Raw genomic sequence first — 15,019 nt, forward strand, 5'->3', positions numbered from 1 at the left:
ATTACTGATTTAGTGGGGGAAATTAACACAAACATAAAACACCTCTCATCACCATATTGTGATGATAGATAGTGTACTCTCAGTGGACACCCAGCACTCTTAGACAGCAGCTGGCTTATCTTTTCCAGGTTTCCAAGGGGGGAAAGCGAGCTGTTAAATCAGCATTTTAATCAATATACCAATCTTGTTTAAGGCATTCTGCTTGCTACCCATTTAACCTTCCGTTACCAGAGGAAAGAAGTATGCAACAGCATCATCCTGTACTTTTCCCTCTACCTCCTCCTCCCAAATTTTATTTTTAGCTGTTGAGACATATCATTTAGACACCTGAACACGGATATTACTGTAAGATTTTTCTTCCTGTTAATTGCCTGACCTACCTCTGAACTGAGAAAATGTCTAGTCCTTAGCTGGATAGTCACCAAACAAGTGAAGTATGACATTATGCAACCATAACATATTACAGTATTTTACAAACCATAAAACAACTATCTGGTATTTTTGTAAAACCAAACCTATATATTTGTGGTATAATTTTGGTACACAAACTATACATTTACTCGATTTGATACTCTTCTTCTGTCCCCCTTTCAGCACTTCATAATTAAAATTTTACTCTGTAGACATTTCTTAAACTGAAAGTATTTAGTGAAAAAAATTAGTCATTAAATGATACACATTATAAAACACAAAGAAAAAGTGTAGCATGAATCTGAAGTTCTGTAGCTGAATAAGCCTCTTACGAACTAGTACAAAATAATAAAATAACTCCAACTCCCGCTCCCGCCCAAAAGAAAAAACTTATAGCAGAGTTAAACTGCAGAATATGACTATTCATTCCATTCACTAGATATACCCCTTTTCTACTTTAGAGATGTGGACAGATTCTTTAAACACAACCAATCTTCAAAATCCATTAGTTTCCATCTACAGACTAGTTTGCTATTCTATATAAAACAGCTCATGTGACTTGGTATACATGGGCACCCTCTTTTCTCCCCACAAATTATATTAAAAATACTAACAAGGAATAATGAATAGCAGTCCTAAAAATATGGAAACCTTCGCTGTTTGCAAACCATGTACTGGACAAGAAAATCTACAGTAAAACTATATAGTGTTTTCATGCAGTGCTAAAAAAGAGAAGAAATAATTCCAAAACATAGGTTAAACATAAAAGAAACGCATAATAATAGATTTAACTTACATATTACCAAAAGGTAGCTAAACAAAGTTTGAAATACTAAACATTAATACAGTGTTGGATATGAAAATTAAATTACTTTTTAAATGTTTTTTGCAGTTATTTCAAGCTTGTAGACACTTCAAAATATAAATTATACATTAAGCATCAATACAAATATTTTGGTCAACAACTTCCCTGCAATTATATTTTAACATCGTTTTTATTTTTTAGTTGCAACCTGAAAAAACATATATATTAAGACAGTATAGCAGTCTATATTTGTTGGTCCAGGTGCCTCATGCAAAATTTAGAAAACAGAGTTAGATACAATTTTGGATCACAAGCATTATCTCATTTTCTGTGTAACCTCCACCATTCTGTAAAAAAAATTATATATTTTTTCATGAACACTGAAACTTTGTTTCCTAAGTATCTAATATGCTCCTGCTGCTTATTTCCTGCCTCACATAGCAATCTCCTTCTATGACATCACAATTACTGGCAGTGGGGAAAATATTAGAAACTGATAATACTGGCATATCAGATACGGAGTAAACAAAGAATTTATGAGCTAAGGAACAGAGACTGTTTTCATACAATGTCCCTAATATTATAAAACAAGGGAGGAAAAATAAAATACAATTTATACAGTATTAGAATAGTTTCTAAACAGAATTGTTTATCAAAGGTTTCCATGCAGTGTTCACCAAATGCATGGTAAAACTGAAATTTTCTCAAATAATGTTAAAATATAAAAGCGAGATACACGTAAGTATTATGTCTTAGTCGTGCTCTTCTTGTTTCACAGAAATGGAAACCAAGAATCATTCATCTTAAAAAAAAATTAAATGCTCAAAGTAATATAAAATAACTTGATTTTATTTATTTTGCTTTATAAAGCTAGTAACTAGACATTTTTCAAATTTAACAAATATATACTCCATAAAAACTATGTAGCCTTCTCCTCTGACATCTGGAAGAATGGTGAAAGAGAAGGAGATGTCTGGTTGCCCCCATATGAATGACTGTATACAAGAGAGCTACAAATTTTCCATCTTCAGACTGTCCCAGTAGCTTAGCAGTAAAACTCCTCAGAACATTCTTGAACCTCAGGGGTTCAGCAATGTCAGAGCAGATAACAAAGCACTGAAAATAGAAAAGGTACGGATTTGAGCCAGCAGGAGTTGATAATCTACCTTGACAAAGCTTTTGATTATTTAGAGTTTGGTTTGATTTTTTTTTAAGTCCCTTATTGTAATTCTCATTCAAAATATCACATCCAAGATAGCAAGGCCAAATTAATAGGGCTAGAAACTACTTGCAATAGGCCCCTCGTTGCCACAGAAGACATGAGATCCCGAGTGAAGCTAATTCCAATATCAGGTCTGACAAGAGCTCAGTGCACTCAGGTAGCAGTTCTAACAACTAGCAGCCTAATCTGTACCAAAAGGTCCCATATTCACTTTATCCAAGGACGCACAAGGTAGACACATTAAGTGAATCCATCTTTAAGAATCTCCTTCACCTGAGGTTAGATAGAAAAAGACCAGTGATACCTTCTCTCTGGTACTTTCTAGACTCACAAAGGATCAAATATCCAACCAGACACAGTTGAGTCAATAAAGGATCACTCAGACAGGCTTCAGAAATACATGCAAGGTCTGACATCCTCCTTCATGATTAAATCAAGTCTTATTAGCTATCAACTACACTTTAAGCAATAGAAGCTTGTAGTTAAAATCACTGTTTGCCATTGACCCACACCCTTAAAAGAAGGCCTCAGAAAAAGTTAAGTGGCCAGCAGGTCTGGCAACAAGTGTCAACCACCTGGTCTACCAGTAAAAAAAAAAGTATTGTGCCCCTACCTAGTGTCATTATTTATTTGTACAACTGTAGCGCCTAGGAGCCCCAGATGTAAACCAGGACCCCACTGTGACAGGTGCTGAACAAAAAACAAAAACACAGTCCCTGCCCCAAAGAGTTTACAATCTATGTATAAGACAAGAAACAATAGATGGATACAAAACAGATGGGGGACTAAAAAGGAACAATGAGACTATATTGTTCAGCAAGGTAAGCAGTGGTCTCAGCACACCAGCAGCCTAACTATTGTCAAGTTTGCCTTTCTTACCCCTCGCTAGTCAATTCAGGAATACAAGATTTTCATCTAAATAATGTTAAAATTCAGGCTTACATCTCCTTTTTCCTTCCAAAAGCACAGTTAATTGTATAATAATTTATAATATAAATAAGATACAAGAGAAACAACCAATCTTTTGGAAACAAGTACCTTAAACTAAACACTTATTCAGTAACTGACTTGCAGATTTTCTTGAAAATCCTTTAAAATGACTCTTTGTTATAACCTAATTGAAATAGATCAATTCATCTGACCAAAAAAATAGGGCAGGCCTTCTAGCCGAGTACTTGTCCCCACATTCTTCCTTCTTCCATAAGGCTAGATGGGTAGACAATTCAAAATGAATAATTTGCCTAACTTCACATCTTCCTCTTTGTGATTGTCTGTGAGGGAACGGTGATTTTTATCAGATTAATTTATTAACCTCTGAATGACTTCTGCAGATAGTTCTTGGTTTGTACCTTGTCCCTAAGCACTCTGTTACAAATATTCAAAATATGGACGATTTTGATCATTTACATAATCTTGGAAACAAATGTATGTTTCTGTGCCCAGAAGAGATGAACATAGCTAAGAACTGAATTTCCACTGCAAATATGTTAATGTGCTGCAAACATTCTGCAAATACATTTAAAAATTGAAAATGTAGGTAACATTCCTATAGTAAACTCATTTACTAGAATGACAAAAATGTAAAGCCAATATATATATATATATATATATACACACACACACAAACATACATACATACACACACACATACACACACACACACACACACCCTGTACAAGAACAGTCAAATTTTTATTAAAAAATTTGAGCAAATAGTCAAAGAAAAAATATGCTGTGTCCATCCAGCTCTTGGTGGCACTTTAAGTTTGGCAAATGAAGATCATGACGTTCTTAAATATTGTCAAAAATACATCCATATGCTGTGATCTGAGATGACTTACTACAATGAAATATTATCTTCATTCATTGCTTCTCCATATGTTGTGAAAAGTTTAAGTAGTATTTTGAATACAGCTAAAAAGTTTCACAGTATATTTAATACAAGTCTCAATTTCTATCATTATCATAAAATTAAAATACAACAGAACAAGTATTCTGAAGATGGCTAATCAAGCAATGAGAAACAATAACCTGTGTAACAGTGCTGATTATTATACCCTCAAGTGCACAGGGAGACACAATGCGAGGCATTTGGAGGGAGCATTAATAAGTATTTCTGCACACTCTGAACGGTATTAGTGGAAATATAAAATTTAAATTAATTGGGCCTGATACGCAGGTCCACTCCAGCAGTGGAAAGCAATAGATAACTAGATGAGCCTACCTAAAGGGAACCTCCAGATGGCAAAAAGCCAGTATAGAGGTTCACCCTCTTCCCTGCCCCAGTATAAGGGAAGATCCCAGAAGAAGGGGAGTGGGACAAGGATGTTCCTATTTTGGGCTGCAAGAATGGTCCCCAAGGTATAACTTAGATCACCTTTGAGGCTGTTCTAAATTATGCCTGGAACTGGACCAGCCATCGTAAAGCCAACTTTGTCCTCTATCCTGCTAGGAGTTCTCAGCATCTCTGTACCTAGCCAAGGATCTAGCCAATTTACTTTTAATTTTTAAATTAAAACATTCTTAAACTATGTACATTACAGATCATAATTAATTTTGAAAATCACGTGATCAACTAACCCACTAGGTATAAATGCACAGTTCAGAACATCATTTCAAGTAGGTAGCCTCACCACAGTACTACACAAAAACAGAAATAAGCCACACTTGAAATAAATAAAAATCCTTCATTATAATTTTAAGGCGTTTTACGTCCACTTTTCTTTCAATGATTTCTAGGAAGGTTTTCTTTCTATTCCCCCTTTCCAAATTTCCCTAGGCTACCCACCTTGTTTTTACTTGTCTGCATCACCTTTGAGTTCCCACACCTGCACCTCAGCCTAGCATCCCTACCTCTTACAGCAGGGGTGGGCAAACTTACATCGGGGTTGCAAAACTGTACGGAGGGCCAGGCAGAGAAGCCTGTGCCTCCCCAAACAGCCTAGCCCCTTGTCCCCTGACTGCCCCCTCAGAACCTCTGACCCATCCTAGCCCCCTGCTCCTTGTCCCCTGACTGCCCGCTCCCAGGACCCCCCGCTCCTAACCGCCCCCCCCCGGACCCCACGCCTTATCCAACCCCTCCCCCTCCCCGCTCCCTGTCCCCGGATTCCCCCGACCCCTATCCACACCCCAGCCCCTGACAGGCCCCCTGGGACTCCCACACCTATCCAACCCCTCCCCCTACTCCCTGTCCCCTGACTGCCCCCCCCCGGGATCCTCTGGCCCTTATCCAACCGCCTCCTGCTCCCTGTCCCCTGACTGCCCTGACCCCTACCCACACCCCTGCCCCTAACCACTCCCCTGGACCCCACGCCCTTTCCAACCCCCCATGCTCCCTTTCCCCTGACTGCCCTGCCCCCTATTCACACCCCCGCCCCCCTGACAGCCCCCCCAGGACTCCCACGCCTATCCAACTGTCCCCTGCTCCCCATCCCCTGACTGTCCCCCGGGACCTCCTGCCCCTTATCCAAGCCCCCCAACCCCACCCCCCCACTCCCTGCCCCCTTACCATGCCACTCAGAGCGGCAGGACTGGCTTATTGGAAAGACTGGGAGGTGGACGGGCGCAAGTCACACTGCCGGTGCAGCGGCGTAACTACAGGAGAGGGGGGACAGCAGGAGAGGGGCTGGGGGCTAGCCTCCCTGGCCGGGAGCTCAAGGACCAGGCAGGACGGGCCCGTGGGCCGTAGTTTGCCCACCTCTGTCTTACAGCATGGCATCTGAATGTGTGTTGTTGATAGAGCAGGCCTGCTCCTCTCCAATTACAGAAATTCTAATAAGCACCAGAAAAGAATGAACAAGGCAAACCTACCTGGAAAAATGGACAAGGTTTTCCCACTGGTGTCATCAAAAATCAATGGTACCAAAACATTCTTTGATCCCTCATGTACTCACCTACTTACTTAAACTAGGAGACCTAGGAGTAGATAACGTTTTGGGTTGGGATACTGATAGATTCAGCAGACCTCTGAATCAAAATTGTCTGGACCACATTGGAACTATGAGGATTAGCTTGGCCGAGTCCTATTTGAGTTTGCAGAGCACTCTGAGAATCAGAAGAGTTAGGGAATAAGCATATAACAGGTCTCTTGATCATGTTATCAGGAACATGTTGACTGTGGATGCTGGGCTCATTCTACCTCTCGAGCAAAAGCTTGGACACTTCTTGTTATAGTGAGTGATGAAGAGGTCCATCTTCAGATTTCCCCAGTCCATAAAGATGTCCTCCAGTATCTTGTCTTTAATCTCCCACTTATAATTTGTGAGGAAGTGTCTGCTGGGGTTGTCCACAAAAGTGTTATGCTGTCTAGGTAAGTGTACTGCCACCAGGGATAGCCAATGTTTCATGCACCAATTCCTGGCAGAATGGGAGAGACCTGGCTCCATCCTCTTTGTTGACATAAAACTTGGTGGTCATGTTGTCAGACATGATTTGCAGTGACTGCCCTTCTATTAGGGTAGGCCTTCCCTACAGCTCTGAGCTATAAGAAACTGATGTGTATTCTGTTCTCCCTTGGGGACCATAGACCCTGTATCTTTAATTTGTCCAAGTGGGTATCCAATCTTAACAATGATGTGTCGGTGTTCATGGTATTGGATGACAGCAACACCCAGAAGGGGACACCTCTGCAGGCATTCATTGGGTTTTTTCCCCACCATGTTGGTGAAGACAGAACCCAGCGTGGGATAACACAAGGCATACCCAGCTGATGTTTGGAGGATGTGTAAACCAGCTTGAACCAAACAAGCACGCAGTGGAAGTAAAGTCTGGCATGCAGTGTAACAAAAATGTAAAAGGCCATGTGTCCAAGAAGTGTGGAGATATAACCTTACATTGGTACATGGGTTTCCCTCCCATTGGAGAATTAGGGCAGACAGGTTCTTGACTCTGTCCTGAGGTAGATAGGTCCTGGATGTGGAGGAGTCTAGGATTGGACCAATGAATTCAATCCTCTGACCCTGAGTTAATGTTGATTTCTGTTTGTTGACTTTTAGCCCTAAAATCTGAAAGACTACGGTGCGGAAGGCTTCAGAGGCCTGCTGAGATTTCCCCCATATGAGCCAATTGTCCAGGTAAGGATACATGTTGATGTTGCATCTTCTCAGAAAAGTTGCCATGACTGATAGCAACTTTGTAAATACACTTGGTATCATGAAGAGTGCAAAGGACAACACTCAATACTGATAGTGGTCCTGGCCCGCTGTAAACCTTAAGTACTTCTTGTGAGGCATAATGATGGCGATGTGAAAGGATACATCCCAAAAGGTCGAGAGAAGCAAACCAGTCTCCGGAGTCCAGTGTCAGGATCATTGATATGACGGTGACCACCCTGAACTTCAACTTGTGAACGTGTTGAGGATTCAAGGATCAAAGATGGATTCCTTTTTCTTTAGAATAAGGAAATAGTTGCTGTAAAATCCTTTCCCCCTGCATTACGTAGTCTATCACTCCGAGAGAGAGGAGCATGAGTATCTCTTGATGTAAAAGATTCTCTTAAGAAGGGTCCATGAAAAGGGATGGGGAATGGGAGTTGGGTGTAGTAACCATCGAAATCTGGTGGAGTGCCCATGTGTTAGTGTCTCCATGGCCCTTTGGTTTGTAGTGATAAGGGACCAAGGGTGCCTGGAGTGAGCTACATGATTTCTGAAGGGAAGGACTGAAACATCAGGAGTCACACACGAGACATGTCTCGACCATCACATCAAATCGAGTATTTCTAGGACTCTGAGGCTTGGTAGGTGTGAGAGAAAGCAGTGGGTGGTTTCCTCCTCTGGAAGCACTGATGTTTCCTGGGTGGTCCCAATGTCCTTTGGTGATAGAAGGATGGCACAGTTGTCTCTGTGAAGTATAAGGCTGTTTGATATATCTTCTCTTAGGAGCTGGTGTGTACACTCTGACGGAAAGTGAGGTGGCTTGTGAGTCCTTCAACATATAGAGTGCCCCATCCATCTTGGAACTGAATAATTCAGCCCTTCAAAGGACAGATCCTCCACTTTTGTTTGGACTTCTCTGGGGAACCTCAGCCCCAGAAGCCAAGATGCCTGTCGCATAATGACTGCCATTGCCATAGATGTGGCAGTCTATTCACCACATCACGTGCTGTTTGCAGACTTGTCCTGGATACTAGCTGGCCCTCGTTGACTAGCAATATAAATTCCGCAGGACTTTCATTTGGCAGGTTACTACAAAGGGAAACAGTCTCTAACATATGTGGAACTCATACCTGGCCAATATGGTCTGGTAATTGGACACATGGAACTGTAGGCTTGCCGAGGAGTAAAGCTTTTCAAACACATAAATCAGTCTCTCTTTCTCCTTTGGTGTGGGCCTGAATTGTTTTACCGTTTCATTTGCCACTGTAACTACAAGGGAGGATGGAACAAGATGTATGTAAAAGAATTCCACACCTTAGGAGGCACATGGTATTTACAATATGGCCTACAAAAGATAGGGGATGCTGAAACAGACATCTGCCACAGAGTATTGGCAGGGTCTATAATAGCCTTGTTGACAGGGAGAGGGCTATTTTTACCACTCTGAGGCCTAGAGTATGTTCACTAACTTGTGTGTCTGCTCCTGTACCTCGTCAATAGGGATTTGGAGGGCCCCAGTCACCCTTTGTAATAGGTCTTGGAAACCCTTGCAATCATCCAACTCTGGGTGGATTTGTGGCATTACAGCATCATCGGGGACAGGGAGGATGGAGTTGCCCAGACTGGGAGGTTGCCCTCTAGGCCTATTCTTTCATTTCTTCCTCCACTACCTGTGATTGGAGCAGAGCCAGGAGGGGTGGTTAGGAGGTCTGTAGATCCAATATTGTGTGTGAAATAACCTTCTAGCAGTGCTGTTTGTTGCCTCTGGCTAAAGTTGCTCTGAGCACACCAGGACCCCCAGCAGGACCATGGGGCATTGGCAGATAACAGCCTGGAGACCAGGGGGCAGGGAACCATGAGTCATGGTTTTGAGGCTTCCTGTAGCTCTCTTGTGAAGAGTGCTGGACTCTCTATATGACGTTGAGTAAAGATACTATTGGTATGGATCTTCCTCACTCTCCAACTCTAAAAGATGCTGAGCTCCAGGGGCCAAGCTGTGTTCCTTGATGTGTTAGGGACTGACAGTGCCACACCTGTGCATAGAGTGAGTGCCCCAGTATTGCTAAAGTTGACACCAAGGAAGACTGCAATTTCAGATGTATCTGCGGCTCCATGGTGCTGTAAGATGAGGCAGTATGAACAGAGGGGCTGAACCAAATTTTCTTGGGGTGACAAGACAATGTCTCCCATGGTCAAGGAAGGAACTTTAGTGTGCAGCCCTGGTTGACTTGGCTCCAGTGCCAGGAGGATTGGCACTGGGGCCACAGAGACAGATGGCATCAGGGTTAGGCAGAGGTCTTTCCCAAAGGAGTGGATTTGGTGCCAGGCACTTCGGTGCTATTCGGTTGGAATTGGCATGAGAGTGAAATTCAGTGGGAACCATTCTAAGCCAAGCAGTATTGGAGGATTTTTGGTGCCACAGGGAGGTATTCCTCTAAAAGGAAGCCTAGGTAAGTGACCTACCTATGGGGCTCCTGGTCCTTTGCAGTGTATCAGAGGAGGATGCCGTCTTTATAATTGTGGTCTGAGCTGCCACCACCAGGGCTCTTTAAGGCAGAGACCCTACACTCGCTCTCTTGGGCTCCAAAGGTCCCTTTATGGGTGGGAGGGGTTGGGTCCTAACAAGCCCAGTTGAGAAGTGGGTCTCATGGACTCAGTCATCAGGAAGACCTGAATGCAAACCTCTCTCTCTCTCTCTGTCCTTCCTGGCACAAGAACTGAAGGACTTACAAACTGCATATTTGCTGGGAAAGTGTGAATCTCTAGCATGAGGAGCAGTGCTTGAATCCAGGAGAACCAGATGACACCATACCAGTAACAAGTAAAAATTTAAGACACTAACAATTACAACAGTCAGATAACTATGTCTATATATATATATTGACTAACTAAACTATAAAACCATTAAAGCTAAGAACTAATATAGAAAGGCTGGCAGTCTCTCAGACAGTCAGGGCTCCGTCTCCAACCCTTTAGGCAGAGACACTGAATGGCTGTGCGGTGGGGCGGCTGCCCCACACAGGCAGAAGAAGGGTTAAAGCAGCCTTGGGAAAGCTGTGCAGAACCCAGCCAATTAGGACAGGGCTTACTGAGGCAGCCAATAGGGAGAAGGCTTAGTAGAGAAGCCAATCAGGGCCAGGCTGGCCAATATAAAAAGGGCTGCTGAGCAAAAGAGGAGCAGTCTCTCCCCAGAGGCCAATGGAGGAGGACTGACAGCCTTGTAGGAGGGTTGAGAGAGAGAGCCCCACGGACACAGCAGGGCTGGGCAGAGTCAGGGGAGGAAGAGGGAGCCCCAGCCTGCCGGCTGCCAGACTGAGGCCTTGATTCCAGGGCAGAGAAGATGCTCGAGCTGCAGGGAAGTGGCCCAAGGAAACAGATGGTGAAGCAGGAGGAGGAGCAATATGTGGCTGCCAGCTATGGGGTCCCTGGGCTGGGACCCGAATTAGCGGACAGACCTGGGTCCCCCTTCCACCCCTCCCACTTGCCACCAAGGGGAGCGGCCAGTGCATGGACTGCAGTTTGCCACTGAGGCAAGTGGCTAGACCAGAGACTGCAGTTTGCCACCGAGGCAAGTGGCTGGACTGAGGGCTGTCGGGTCCCCCAGAAGCGGGGAGAGAATCGGAGGGCTGTGTCCAGAAGAGGATGCCGCGGCCTGGGGAGCAACGTGGGTCCTAGAAGTGTAGGCAAGAGTGACGAAATGAATGCTAATTCCCAGGATAGCCAGCAAGAGGCACAGCGATGGTGAATCCTGCCCCGTTACATGCAGCCAGTGCACTTCACCTTTATATGCCCTCAGCACAGCTCAAAAGGGCTGAGGGGCGCATATGCACCATCAGTACAATGTGCATATGACTAATCACTGAAAAAAGAATGTGGAATTATTTGATATTTTAATTTTTATGCTCTCTCAAGCTATATTCTGCACCTCAGGAAATAAGTAATGTTTGTTTCAGATTGTAAGCAATCTGAGGTAGGGATTGTCATTTGCAACATGTAGAGATGGTTGAAAATGGAATAAAACCAGGAGCTTAAAAATAAAAAGCAACCGTATACAGTTGTTTTTTTCCCCTGGTTAAGGTGTAATTCCTCTCAAGTCTTGCCTAGAAACATTAATATCACCTGCTCTGATAAGAAAGAACCAAGTGGTTTGCTGTATCTGCTGAATCAAAGTAAGAGCTATGAGAAAAGAGAAAAAATGCAAAATATGACAAATACTGTAAGGTTTAATGTTGAGAAAACCATCTGGTTAGTTTTAAAATCTGATTTTACTGAGTTATAAATACATAGGTAACAACCAATTAATGTCTTATATTGAAGTTTAAATCTGAAAATATACTGAAACTATAAAAAATGAGAAATTAATAGGCATATTCAGAATATTCTCCAGAAGAAGTTACATTTTTGCATTGCTGCAAATTTCTGAGCTTTACTGCCAAATAATAAAAATTAGAGATAGGAAGCATCTATTAAATTATACAGCATATTCCCCTGCCAGGGGGATTGTTCCTGCAGTGGAGTTTATAACATTTTGGGCAGTAGATGATCACTGAGCGCATTCTGCTATACAAGACAATGTATGTAATATGTTGTGATACTAATTTATTGCATCAAACTGCAGCCACACCAATTGCTGGTGCTTTTTGGTGGCAGGGGCCCAGTGCATGTGATTGTTCAATGGCGGGGTTTGGTTTCCTGATAAACTGGAATTGGGAGTTGTGATAAATGAAGGGGGGGTAGCTCCATTTAATAGATAGCCAGCCAGCCAGCCAGCCAGCCAGCCAGCCAGCCAGCCAGCCAGCCAGCCAGCCAGCCAGCCAGCCAGCCAGCCAGTTAGCTGTAAAATCCCTCTGGATAGGTGTTCTTTACTTGCTTAACCTGTAAAGGGTTAAAAAGTCCCCAAGGTAAAGGAAAAAAAAAGTGGGCACCTGACCAAAAGAGCCAGTGGAAAGGCTAGAACTTTTTTAAATGGGGAAAGAAACTTTTTTGTGTGTCTGTTGTTCTTCAGAGAAGCAGGGACAGAGCATCAATGCTATAAGCAGGAACGCTATGTAAAGTTTGAACCAGGTATGAAAAATTAACATCCATACCTAGAAGGAATCATTTAGATAGGGAAAATTTAGATAAATGAGATCATGTTTATTCTTTATTTTGGCTTGTGGATCCCCTCTATGCTAACCCCAGATGCTTTTGTTTGCTTGTAACCTTTAAGCCAGGGATCGGCAATCTTTGGCACACGGCAAGCCAGGGTACGCTCCTTGGTGGGCTGGGCCGGTTTGTTTATCTCCCACATCCGCAAGTTTGGCCAATCGCGGCTCCCACCGGCTGCGGTTTGCTGCTCCAGGCCAATGGGGGCTGTGGGAAGCAGCACAGGCCGAGGGATGTGCTGGCCGCTGCTTCCCGCAGACCCCATTGGCCTGGAGCAGCAAACCACAGCCGGTGGGAGCTGCGATCGGCCAAACTTGCGGACACGGCAAATAAACAAACCGGCTCAGCCCACCAGGGGGCTTACCCTGGCGGGCCATGTGCCAAAGGTTGCCGATCCCTGCTTTAAGTTGAATGCCCAAGAAAGCCATTTTGGGTGCTTAATTTTTGGAATTGCTCTTTTAAAATTTAGCAACAGCCTAAGTTCCAGATGTATTTTCTTTTTTTGTTTTAATAAAATAAAATTTTTAAGAGGGATTTGGATTTTTGTGTCCTAAGAGGCTTGTGCATATGCTGTTTCATTAGCTGGTGGCCACAGCTAATTTCCTTTGTTTTCATTCTCGGCTCTTCCCTGGAGTGGGGCTGAAAGGGCTTGAGGGTACCCCATAGGGACAAATTCCCAAGTGTTCCTTCCTGGGTCCAAGGGTTTGGGGTTTTTTTGCATTTGGGTGGTGGCAGCGTTTTCCAAGCCAAGGTCAGAGAGAAGAGCCTGGAGTGACAAGTATTAATTTTTAGAATCCTTGATGACCCCTACCTTCTGCACTCGGAGCGACAGAGTGGGGATTCAGCCTTGACAGGAGTGGATTAAGCACCTCCTAAAGAAGGTGAGGAGCAGGGCTGAGGCTCTGAATGACTGGTATATTGGGGGAGGGGGGGCAACCTTTCCCGCCACCTTAACCCTCGTACCATGTGATGGTGTTTGGGTCACAGCAACAGTATTGGGCCCAGCTATAATGGGAGTGGGGTTGCCAGCAGGCAGCTCTCCACCAGGTAGAAGCAGGGACGGATTTACATCTCATGAGCCCCTAGGCACAGCATCTTTAGTGCCCCCCTGCCTATAGCTGACCTTCATGTTTTCTGTAAATATGAAACTTTTAACCCACTTAACTTTTAGGCACCCCTTGGCACGTGCCTCCTGTGCCTAATTGAAAATCTGGCCCTTGGTGGAATGGATTTCAAAGGAAGGATGCTTTGCACTGGACAAGTTTTTTCCAGATCTATTTCCAGGTTTGATACTTATTAAAGTTGCAGCCTAGTTAAACCACAGTTAAACCAACTTGCATGTCCTCCTTATGTTTCTGGAACAAATGCTATCTCTAACACCTTTATATAATATGTACACTATTTTTTAACTTCTGTTAAAAAAAAAAGTTATATGTAATCAAAACCAGGAAGACTGAAGGACTCCTCATCTGGTATCTAACCCTCTGATCTAAACCTCTGAATTGCTCCCTCTGGCACCGCTACACCATATTCTTGAGCCTCCCTTACACTTTAAGTCCTTGGTCATTAGGACAAATTCCTAAACCAAATGCAAACTTCTAGTGTTCAGGTATGATTATGGGGTTATGACAGCTACTAATTTGGCAAATATGCACCATAGGAGAATATTCTTAAAGTAAGAGAGGAGGGAGAACAGTCAACATGGGCCTGTCCAGCATTCAAGCAGAATATGAGGATATATTTCAAGGAGATGGACCCTAAAGGGCAAGCTGCAGAAACTGATACCCATGGGCTGCACATAAGGCTACAAAAATGCAGAGTTCCATTAGCTCTAGTGGAGCCCCTGACGAAGGAACCAGCAAACCTGCAAAGAGGCCTCATTACACTCACTGAAACCAGCACAGAGTGGATCAGAATTCCATTAGCGCTGAGAAAACCTTCAGGTAAATAGAGAATCTGCATTGACCCAAAACCACTGAACAGAGCACTGAGAAGTCACTACCCATTACCAATGACTGAGGACACACTATTCAATTTATCCACGGCAAAAGTGATATCAAAAATGGTTTCTGGCAGGTGGAGATAGGAACTGAAGGGTATGAATGCCTCTGGGCATCAATCTGGCCCCAGAGGTGTTCCGTGTAAACTGAACCAGGCCTCATCCAACAGACTCCCAGGCATAAAGACTGCAGCTGATGACATTCTTATTGTAAGAGAAGGATATGTCTACAACAAGGTAATCCAGGCCCATGATACCAAGATGCAGCAACTCAAACTAGTGCCATGAGTGGAATACTGGGTTGAATCCATACAAGCTGAAGATAAGGAGAACTGAGGTCCCCT

The 15,019-nt window shown here is 43.5% G+C and overlaps 1 protein-coding gene across 17 annotated transcripts in view; it reads right to left on the reverse strand.

Moving 5' to 3' along the window:
* Positions 1-15,019, reverse strand: part of AKT3 (AKT serine/threonine kinase 3) — a 261,533-nt gene that overhangs the window by 69,147 nt on the left and 177,367 nt on the right. The gene's annotated exons all lie outside the window — the stretch shown is intronic.

Source organism: Chelonia mydas, chromosome 3 (genome assembly GCF_015237465.2).
Source record: "Chelonia mydas isolate rCheMyd1 chromosome 3, rCheMyd1.pri.v2, whole genome shotgun sequence".
Taxonomy (NCBI): domain Eukaryota; kingdom Metazoa; phylum Chordata; order Testudines; family Cheloniidae; genus Chelonia; species Chelonia mydas.